Consider the following 11446-nt stretch of genomic DNA (forward strand, 5'->3'; position numbering starts at 1 on the left):
GATCGAACCTACCAAGTGAGGGTCAGAAGGTTAGCGCCTCAACCGTCTGAGCCACTCAGCTCGGCGAATTTTGTTCTAAGAGGAAGTACAACTATGTATTCACCCTCTCCGAATAAATTCAATGGAAACAAAAATAAAATAAAACAATTTATTAAATGGAGGAAATTGAATTAAAATTAGAACAAATTTAATTAGGCCAAAAAGCACAAAAGCATCAAAAGAGAACGTAAATTCAATGTGTGACAGAACTCTTTAAATTTGCATATCTTTGATTAATCCAGTCGCACACATAAAGCGAATGACGAGATCAGCAGTAGTCATGTCATCGGCTAGTATGAGTTCGAGTGTTTCCTGCAGGCCGAATCTCCGTTTTAAGCCAGAGAGATCGGCGCATTCGGTGAGGATGTAGTCCACGGTGAAGTCAGCACCACAAGAACACACTTGGGGGGGAGGGAGCGGGGGGCAGGTCCTTCCTCATTAGAGGGAAAGAGTGCTTAGATCTTCCATAACCTATCCTCAGACTACACAAAACTAAGGCCTTTCTCCGTGAAAGCCGGAAAATGACGCACCCAGATGATATGGTAATGGAATGAAACTCGGCACAATCAGAACGATGATGCAAATGACTTACTACAATATTAAAACAAATGAACTGTTTATTTGGGCAAAAGTATACATTAGAAAAGTAACTTTTCCTGTTGCAGAGCTCCTAGCTTGTATGCATGAGTCGATTCGACGTGCCATGGTGTCGTAGGGATGTTATATGTTCTCCTGTTAATAATCGGCCCATATTTTCTGAAACTGTCGCTACAGATCCAGCGGACTAAGGGAGTGTGTCAACAGCAGGAAGGCCGTCCTGGGAAACCTGAGCAGTGTGTGAAACATCACATTTTGTAGCCACATGGAGCTTCATAATATCCTGAACGTACACTTGTGCCTTTAAAGTTCTCTTCTACATCACCGGAGGAGTCTTGGAAGTATGAAAGAGTCCTTTCCATATCATCACTGACCCAGCTCTGGTAGTATGCCGTTCAACAACGAAGGGTGGAAGTGCGCGTTCATCAGCGCACCTCCGTACTCTGATAAGGTGGTCATCCGTGTTGAGACAAAATCTTGATCCGTCACTAAAGACGACCCATCGCCAGTCCTCAGCCATCCATACCACCCACTCATGACAAAACTCCAAAGTACGACGGCGATATTGGGGCGTCAATGGCGGACACCGTAAAGAAAATCACAAATGTAAGCCCTGTTTTGCGAGGCGCTTCGAAATGGTGTTGATAGACTCTGAAGTCTCTAGCAATGCTGGCACATGTTGTTGGATGGTGGACAGCAACACCGTTAGTTGTGTTCGCGTCTGTCTAACGGCAAGACAATCCTCTCGTCTGATAGTCTTTCTAGGTCGCCCAGAACCTTACTGACGCGTGCCTTCCCACCTGTGCTCAGTGTTTCCAACATCGTCAGACAGTTCGGTCGCAATATTCCATGTGACGACCTAATTCGATGGAACGTCGATTCTATCTCTCGCAGTTCCACCATCGACCCTTTCTCAAACTCTGTGAGTTGCACATACTACTGTCGAATACGTCTCCGAGGCATGCTGGCTACTCGCGGGCATAGAGCTAACCACTCTACCCTACCAAGTGGCGACATTACGGAGAGTGTAAGGCTGTTCTTTCCACCGCTTCAAGGCCTTAATGGCATATACGGTGATGGCTTCTCTGTACCTTATGAACTCCCAGGTTGAGTGGTTCATGTAGAAGAGCCAAAGATAATGAGTTCCATCCAGGCTCAGTCCGGTGGTGTCTGAAGGTGTTCCAGCACGCAGACTCCTTAACCTTTACCCACATATGACCTGGTCACTAGGTGGTCCGCTTCGCCCCACTAGACTGGAGGACGAAAGCTTTTTATTATTCAATACGTCAGGTTCGTGTCGGTAGATTTACCGATAGCTAGCAGGACGCATATGGAGAAATCCGGCGTTCGTCATAGAAGTAGCGAGATATTCCTAAGGGCGTAAAACACAGGATGGTTTGACAAATGAGGATCATTACCTGAAAACTAAAAAAATGTGGTAAAACGTATTTTGCAATTTGACATAACATTAAATATTTCCAAATCTGAACATGATTTTGAGGTGTTAAGCTTCGGAGAATATTGTCGTAAATCTACTTAGAACATGTAGGCCTATTTTCGTATTTGAATGAAACACGTGAAATAAATGCAATTGCTAAATTGTCACAATTTAGACGAAGTGTTGCTCACTTAACCAAAGAAAGAAAAATTGCAAGCACGCTCTTTTTTACATCAGAATATTACAAGTTTACTTAAAGCTTCTTGTTTCCAGTTTGTCGCAAAATGTCAAGAATATAAGAAATGATCAGAAATCATAAAAGAACGAGTAAAATACGGCTCATTGAACCTTATCGATGGAGGAGCAGTGATCAAGACAGGCGGTAAGGGGAAGGAGAGACCTAGTCGTGACTCAGCAGTGTACAGTCCAGTCAATGACAGAGTATCTGTCTATCAATTGAGTGACGGGCTAACTAGTTGAAGAGATACTATCGCGGCACACCTGCTACAACTACTACACCTGTGTTAAGGTTTCCACCTCTTACCCAACTGTCGTCTCAGTCTCCTCCTCGCATTTAACCTCGGGACTTTGAAGACATACTTCCAATTCCCCGTCGACCAGCAGTTCGTCCTCTCTGCGTTGGTTGAAGAACAGCATAACTTATGGTATAATAAGCTTAAAATATTCAAATAATGTTAAATTCGGGGTGAAATTCTCCCTGTGAATGGGAGCCACAGAATACATCCACCGTGCCTCTTGTGCACTCAACTTGGAAGCGTAGGCTGGCGACAATGGCTATCATAGCTGAGTCTGGTATGGCTTCCACGTACTTTTGCCAGTCTTTTCACTTTCAACTTTCCTATCCGTCTTTCCTTGGTCAACTCTTGTTCCTTTCCGACCCCTAACGGTATTAGCTTTACGACGGGAATCTTTGATTTCCACATCCTTCTCTTTCTTTTGCTAGTACCTCTCATTCTTCGGAAAATCATACACATTTGTTCCGAAAGTGTTAGGAGAGGATGGTCACCAACCAGCTCGAATGAAATCCTTGGGACTTGACGCCAGGTGCATGGCGCAGCTGGTGGCAATTATAAACACCCCCTCATAAATCTGAACATAGGAGAAAGAGGAAGAGGCACATGGCAAACCTAATACCGCTGGGTTTGGAAGAGAACTACAGTTTACCAGCAAGATAAACGAGGGGATACTAGCACAAAAATGGTAAGCAATGGCGACTCAGCTAAGAGCTGTCCAGGGACACTTGTTCTCACCCTCAACAAAGACTGCAAATAACATCAATGCAGGATCGCACTTGTAACTGGGGACCAGCTCATAGTAACTCTTGCCTTAGTCTATTCTTACAGGTGAGAGCCCCTATGCGACTCAATAGCGCACATGTCGTGCTTAACTCTGCTATTGGGAAACTCTCTCATTTGGGAAACTGTGAAATCACTCGACTCCCAGTCGATCCACCTCCGCTGCGTCGTGAGGCCGCTACAGTTCGCGGATTTGTGAACAGAAACTGAAAGACCTTCCAGACGTACGAAGTTACGTTTCAGGAGGGCCTGTGCTGACTAGAGTAACTTTCAGGATGAAAGAAAGGTGGGAGGAAACTTGAAATGGGAAAGGTGCAAGTGACTACTAGCGCTAATGATGCCGAAGCAGTAAGGTAGTGTGCAACCCATGCTGGTTTAACTAACGCATAACTATGGTGTTGATAGACGGAAATATTCATTTGTTATTTGTCTGTATATTGTAACACTTAATGGAACGTCCTCGTCGTGCTAAACGACTCGTGGTGTCGTTAACTGCTATAATTCAGAACGTTATAGCGACCCTGTTATTACGTTTTTCGTGTTCCCATGGAAGAAATACGGAAAAGAAAGAAGACAACAGTGAATATTGGCAGTGAACTGAATGGTGAAATAATACCAGAAGTAATTAATACATAATTGAGCCGATGAGAATGACAATGGTGTAAGTCATTATTAAAGTAGGCATTAATAACGTCTCACAAATGAATTTATTTTGTACTGATTCCAGATTTCACGCTTTCTGTAAATAAATCCGAATTCATTCTTGCGAAAAATATGAACGTGAGTTATGAATCTCCTTCAGTTTTGATTCTGTTTTTACCAAGTGTAGGTTTCACATTTAGGTACAAATAAACACATATTTTACCAAGTTAGAGATATGTAGAAGTATTGGTTCACCGAGTCAGTTGGCCGTGCGGTTAGGGGCGCGCAGCTGTGAATTTGCATCCGGGAGATAGTGGGTTCGAACCCCACTGCCGGCAGCCCTGAAGATGGTTTTCCGCAGTTTCCTATTTTTACACCAGGAAAATGCTGGGGCTGTACCATAATTAAGGCCACCGTCGCTTTCTTCCCACTCCTAGCCCTTTCCTGTCCCATCGTCGCCATAAGACCTGTGTGTGTCGGCGCGACGTTAAACAACTCGTAAAATAAATATTGTCGGATCTTACACTCATTTGAACCCTGTACAATTGGAGTGTTTTAAAACCCTATGATATTTAACATCTAGGGCGAGATGCGACCAATCTGCGAAATTTTTACTTCTTACTGCATCCATATCCCGAACACAGAAAGAAGAAGAAGTGCAAATGGTGCAGGACAGTACATCGAACAGTAATGCAGGGGTAGAATGTTTTTAAAATATGTCTTATTATTAACATCTAGGACATAGAAATCCAACCTTCATGTAAAATTTTAAGTCCGTACGTGAAACGTTATAGTAAAAAATGAATATTGTGATTTTCAGAATCAACCTCGATCTAAACTCCTTAGAGGAGAAATATTTTGAAACCGGGCGAGTTGGCCGTGCGATTAGGGGTGCGCAGCAGCTGTGAGCTTGCGTTCGGGAGATAGTGTGTTCGAACCCCATTGTCGGCAGCCCTGGGGCCGTGGTCGCCAACTCACGCTCCCAACTTAAGAACCCCTGGAAAGCGTTTTAGTCGCCTCTTACGACAGGCAGGGGACACCGTGGGTGTTAATCTTCCACCCCCAGCTACAGGGGGCAATAGCTCCTGGGTGACGGTCAGGGAGCATGAGGAGCTAACTACCATCCCTAACCTGCTTATCCATGAAGATATTACAGACGCCGAAATTAACAGGCCCCGTTCTAGACAAGAACCTGGCAGTCGCTAACTTCCACATTTACCTGGATTACATTAATCGCTCTCCACCGCAACTGCGTTGTATTCTCAGAGGTAGTTTAAACCCGATTCTCTGAATTTACCTTGCAGAACTTGGTCCACGCTGGACAGAATCAGAACAAATCATGGCAGATATATGACCAGTTGTATAAGTGAGGAAAGTCATCAGTCCAGACAAACCATCGAATATATTTTGAGAAATGACACATCGCTTCCTACTCTAGACGTTTTCTGGATTTTTTTAAATGCTAACTCCTGTGGATGCACAATTTATAATTAATTTAGAAATTAATCTGTAACTGTTATTTCGGAGTTTTCCTAATAATGTTTGTAAAGCAATTCACCAAATAAATAAATAAATGAATAGGAGATAAAGAAAGAAATTAAGGAGAAGGAGGAAGAGGACTGAGTCTTCGGAGCAATGTCAGAATCAATGGACCTCAGAATCGCGATACCATCGGTATCAGAAGAGTTGGTACGGGAGGTCGGATCTATTAGGTGATGAGCTCCCCTTAAGTCGTGAGAGGCTGACCGTCTGAGCTGGTCCACTCTTATCACACACACTTATCACTTGGGAAGGTGCTGCTAGCCGGAGGTTATGCTGACGTCAGCTGCTAACGAGCACAATTCTTTTCTGTTTTGTTTTTTAATGGTTGTTAAGTCACACTTTGCTCGACGGTAGCGAGGAATGTGACAGGCGATCTGCAGATACTGTATCTCTTACAGCCACCTGGGTGACGTGACTCACGTTCTCCATCATGTCTATCTCTAGTATTTACATAGCAGAACTTTGAACTCGAACACGCGGTCGCACTTTTTGTAGGAAGAAGGCCAACAGAACGTAATTCTCTCATTTTCCACCTTCTCACGGTAATTCATGACTACGTTGACGGGTTAACTTTTGTAATGACAGCAGCAAAGTCATCAGTGGCAACAGAAGTGGCAACAAAAGGTAGACAAGAGGTCGATGTTCGGCAAAATGCCTGTGGTTTAGTGTTACAAATACTGCAAGCGATTTAATAAAAGTTCATTTCGGGGTCTGAGGATTGTATCCAACAAAGATAATTTTACCTATGTTTGCCTATTTTAGAGTATAATGCATATCTGCTTTTTTTTAATTTTACTAAGTTATAGCATTGTATTGCGATGAGTGGTGGTGATTATTGTTTTGAGAGGAAGTACAACTTGGCAACCATCCGCCATTAACACTAATCAGAGCGAATATGGCAGAGGTCGGACACTTCGAAAAATGAAGGGGAAGAAAGGAAAGAGCGTGAAAATGAAAGACTCCCCAGGACTCGCAAACCTAATTACGTCGAGGTCGAAAAGAACAAGAGTTGACCAAACAGATGAGATGTGATAGATGAAAGTGAGGAGCCTGATACAAGTTAGTGGAAGCAATGTCAGGACTCAGCTAAGGACCTCGTGCTCGCCAAATCACGCTCCCACGTTCAGACTCCCTACGCCCCTTTTAGTCGCCTCTTACGACAGGCTGGGCTTTTTTTCCTCCCTGTTTAATAATTTTAAGGACCTAACATCTGGTCTTGTAGGTCATTGCATTTTGTGTTCTTCCAGTTCTGTGTTATTAGGTATTCGAGATTTTAGGCTTTCACTATCCCCCTTCGTTTTCTTTTTTAGTGATAATTTCAACAGTTGTCCTCGTCTTTGTGACGAATAAAGGTCAATGTTTTGCAGCTTATAAAGCAACCACCACCAAAGCCAGTTAGTTCATTACCATGACTAGTGAACTGACTCAACCCACGGCCCAACTCTTGTTCTGTTTCTTTACGGGCTTAGCTATGAAGGGAGTTGAATCTTCGTAGCGACTTCTTGATTCCAACCACAAGTTAATAAGATGGAATCAATGACGTGATATGTGATACTAGGAAGGGAGAGGGTGAAACCCGGTACGACACATACCCTACTCCTGTCGAATAGCACCAAGGGGTCCATTCAAGGCTGAACGTCTGATGGTGAAAACTTTCTTACAACCAACGAGACTCGAACCGTCGTTGAACTTAAAATTTTCATAATTACAGCTGGTTAGGTGAAAATGATTAGAAATAAAATTTGCGGGGTACATCATTCATCAGATTTGAATTGAATTAATAATACATATAACACACTTGTGAGAACAAAAATCTTTCACTTCATATTTGAGTAAATAACTGTCTTAATAATAAATACCTTTAAATACTCTGCTGCATAGTGTTAATTATAATTTTAGCACCTTCCAACTTAGAGGCTTTGTTATGAAATTCTTCGCGAAGTCAGTGTCATCTGTAATATTTCTTGCATGTTTGTCAAGTATTGGTGTGAGAAACTTTCTTACAGTGATATCAGGGAGCGGTTCCTATCTCCATATACATGTTTTTATGAATTTCCTTACTCTTTACGATGTGATATCGGTCACACTTTTCCTATACTGTGAGCACACACAGTTGCCATTCTCTTCGTGAAATCGTTGATTCGTACATAAATCCATGGACTGCAGTCCTTGTGACTACATGTTGAAGTACATAGTTTGCATCAGTCCATTCCGCTCTATAATAGCGTCTGTGGTGTAGAATTTGAGCGATATAATTATGGTCCCATTTCATTTTCCTTTCTTGAAGTAGTTGAGCACTCTGCCTATTGAATGGCAGCAGTAGGCGGAGTCTTAACTCCTCTATAAAAAATGGTTCTTGTGTATTCCGGCTTCCCGCGCATTTGCTGGCCGACGAGCCAAGTCTAACGTGACGTCACTCGGAATATACAGTGAGCTTTGAACTCGCCACTCGCATTCAAGTCTTGGTTGTGCTGAGTTTGTGGGTGATAAATAGTGAGGTCTGTGTTTTAGAATCTAACTAACCGGTGTAAACACTTCGTTTCTCATTTAACAGACGATTGGTTTCTTTAGTGTTCTAAGTATTTAAGTAAAATGAGTAAAAATAGAACTAACTGTGCCGTGGCTCTGTGTAATAATATTGGTTACAATAGTTTACCATCGATTCCCAAAGAATGAGAAACTCCAGAATACATGGGTAGCTTGGTGTAAGTCATTGGTCGAGATAAATATTAGTAATGCAAGAATGTGTTGAGAACATTTTCTTCCGGATGAGTATGAACAAGACTTGAAAAATGAACTACTGGGCCTCCCAATACGGAAGATATTGAAATCGGACGCTGTTCCTTCCCAGAAAATACCGAATTGGCATGGAGATAAAACTGAGTCTACTGCAGTAAGTCATATTAACTTTCCTTAATCTTGGATTTTACTTTATGTTTTTTAAATTTAAAAATAAATTTCAAACTTAAAATGCTTTTTATTAATAGTAACATGCTCAGAAACCAACACTACTTTTCTGTTTAGGTTATAACGGAGTGAGAGCACCGCATTGACGTGAGGGCCGTAACTGCAGTAGACTCCTTATCTCCGAAGGAACTGAAACTAGACCAGGCAACCATAGAACCCGCTCCTCATCCAGCTAGATTAATAAAAGACCAGGAAAGTTTGGAGCTAAAGAAATAATTAGTGATTGTGCGGCGGAAAAACACTATTCAGGAGCAACAAATTGCTGCTCTGAGGAACGTTAAATCCAAGAAACACGTGGTATCTGCCAAGAGACTTATGCCTTACAAAATGAGATTTGAAACTATAAGTAAAGAAGTAATGGCTAGTGTTTTACACCAGGTCAAATATGGCGTTTGCTGTAAAAAGAAAAAAAAATACGTGTCAGATGGAGCCCAGAAGATATTGAAAATGCACTCACTTTAAGAGCTCTTTTCCCCAAAGCGTTCGCTTATTTGAGGATAAGCAAATACCATTTACCCTGCCGTTCAACTCTTCAAATGTCGAAAAAAGAGTTTAAATGCAGACCGGGCGTTTTGAAAGAAGCGTTAAATTTAATCAAATGTAATCGAAAAGTCTGGATGTTCTGCGACGTCCCTCACTTGCTAAAACTATTACGTAATCATTTCCTTGATGATGGAATCACTGTGACAAAGACTCCTAAGGCATCAGAAAAGTGACATTTCAATCGTACACCATATATCAAAGGTTCACCTGAACGTTACCTATGCCTGTGATTAGTACCAATATATGAGAAACAGCACGAGTTTGACTGTCGCCCACTATGTGAGGAAAACCATGAATCTGTGTTGCCTGAGAGTAGTACCATTATGTGTGGACCACCACGGGTTTGTGTTGCCTGTGGGTGTTACCATAATGTGTGATACACTTTGGGTCTACATTGCCTATGATTAGTACCACTATGTGAGGAACACCATGGGTTTGCATTGCTTGTGAGTAGTGCCCTGATTTGCGAAACACCATGGGTTTGTGTTACCTGTGAGTGGTGCCATTGTGTGTGACATACCATGGATCTACATTACCTGTGATTAGTACCACTATGTGAGGATCACCATGGGTCTGCGTTGCTTGTGAGTAGTGCCCTTATATGCGAAACACCATGGGTTTGTGTTGCCTGTGGGTGTTACCATAATGTGTGATACACTTGGGTCTACATGGCCTATGATTTGTACATGCAAGCACAGATGGTGTCCCGACGTAAACAATCAACACTGCCCCACTCCAGTACTGGAAAGGAGGAGAGTGAGTGAAGGGGTAGTGTTGAAGGCCACTTCAGTACCGAAAAGAATGGGAAGGGAATGAACGGGTAGTGCTGAAGCCACAGTGCCCATTTCAATCACAACAGCCTTGTAGCGGGCTGTCTCCGTGTAGCAATGCGTTAAACGAGGAGGTGGGGGGAATACAATGCTTTGTTTATATCGGGCCACCATTTCTGTGCTCGGGTGTACCACTATGTGAGGAACACCATGGGTCTGCGTTGCTTGTGAGTAGTGCCCTTATATGCGAAACACCATGGGTTTGTGTTACCTGTGAGTGGTGCCATTGTGTGTGATATACCATGGATCTACATTACCTGTGATTAGTACCACTAGAAGAGGAACACCATGGTTCTGATTTACCAGTGATGACTATTACGAGGGGCCGGTGACCTGGATTTTGAACCCCTTCGGACAACAAGCATCATCTCTGAAAATAAGCAGTTGTGAATTGAATCCACTGATTGTTTTGGATTTATGGTCATTTTTTCATCGTCATTCGTTTTATATTCTAGACAGTGGATACATTCTGAAGTTTTAATTATCGTGTCATTTTGTTGTACCTCATACCATTAGGAGCTCATGACCTAGCTGCTAGGCCCCTTTAAACAAACATCATCATCATCATCATCATCACAATCATCATAATCATCATCATCATCATCATGTTACTAGTTTTATTGCCGGGCTGAGTGACTCAGACGGTTGAGGCGCTGACCTCCTGGCTCCAACATAGCAGGTTCGATCCAGGCTCAGTCCGGTGGTATTTGAAAGTGTTCAGACACGTCAGCCTCTTGTCGGTAGATTTACTAGCACGTAAAAGAACTCCTGCGGGACAAACTTCCGGCACCTCGACGTCTCCGAAAACCGTAAAAGAGTAGTTAGTGAGGCGTAAAACAAAGAACTTATTATTAGAAATTTTATTAAATGATTTATTACTACGCATTTCAGGGACTTTCGCTCCGTCAGGTGGTGAAATGGTGACATGTAATTGCCGCTCTACTTAATACATAATTGAATCGGTTGATGCTAAAAGGGGTTCAGTCCAAAAAATCAGAAATGAGATTAAGCCTTTTTAGAGGTCTTGAAATAAAATGGCATCTTTTTACGGTAAGACGGCACCAGTCCAATGATCGCTGTCTGTGGTTTGAAGTAGCTCTATGCTAAAGTGAGCTTGGCCTAGACTGAGACCTTTTAAGCGTGAACTGCCAACCGTCAGCTGTATGAAAGGAGAACCATAACCATGACCAAACCCAGATGATTCCGCATTTCCAGGCAACATCCTCGCTCATCAATTCATCAATGGAATTTTATATCATACTTTTAAATTCCACATTCCTAGTTGTCGAGCTCTACAGCTGCTTTCTCAAAAGACCTAGCCTGGAGGCAAAGCTCCTATGAAGGCTAGAAAACTACATCCTTTATTATACCTGCTGAATATGAGGGTTTATATGTTCATGAAGCCTACCACCGAAGGAGATTGAACATCAAACTATTTACCTTGGATGTTAAATAAGTTTTGTCCTTAATACATTAATTTGTAACATTTTAGGAAGTGAAAAAAGTCAGTTTGAAGTGGTCGAAAAACACTG

The 11446-nt window shown here is 42.4% G+C and overlaps 1 protein-coding gene across 1 annotated transcript in view; it reads right to left on the minus strand.

The window, feature by feature from the left end:
- Positions 1–10285, minus strand: part of LOC136881035 (uncharacterized) — a 156177-nt gene extending 145892 nt beyond the window's left edge. The window contains exon 1 of the mRNA XM_067153634.2: positions 10172–10285. The gene's annotated coding sequence lies outside the window, so the exon portion shown is untranslated. The remainder of the gene's footprint in view (positions 1–10171) is intronic.
- Between the last annotated feature and the right edge of the window lie 1161 nt (positions 10286–11446).

This window comes from Anabrus simplex, chromosome 9 (genome assembly GCF_040414725.1).
Source record: "Anabrus simplex isolate iqAnaSimp1 chromosome 9, ASM4041472v1, whole genome shotgun sequence".
Taxonomy (NCBI): domain Eukaryota; kingdom Metazoa; phylum Arthropoda; class Insecta; order Orthoptera; family Tettigoniidae; genus Anabrus; species Anabrus simplex.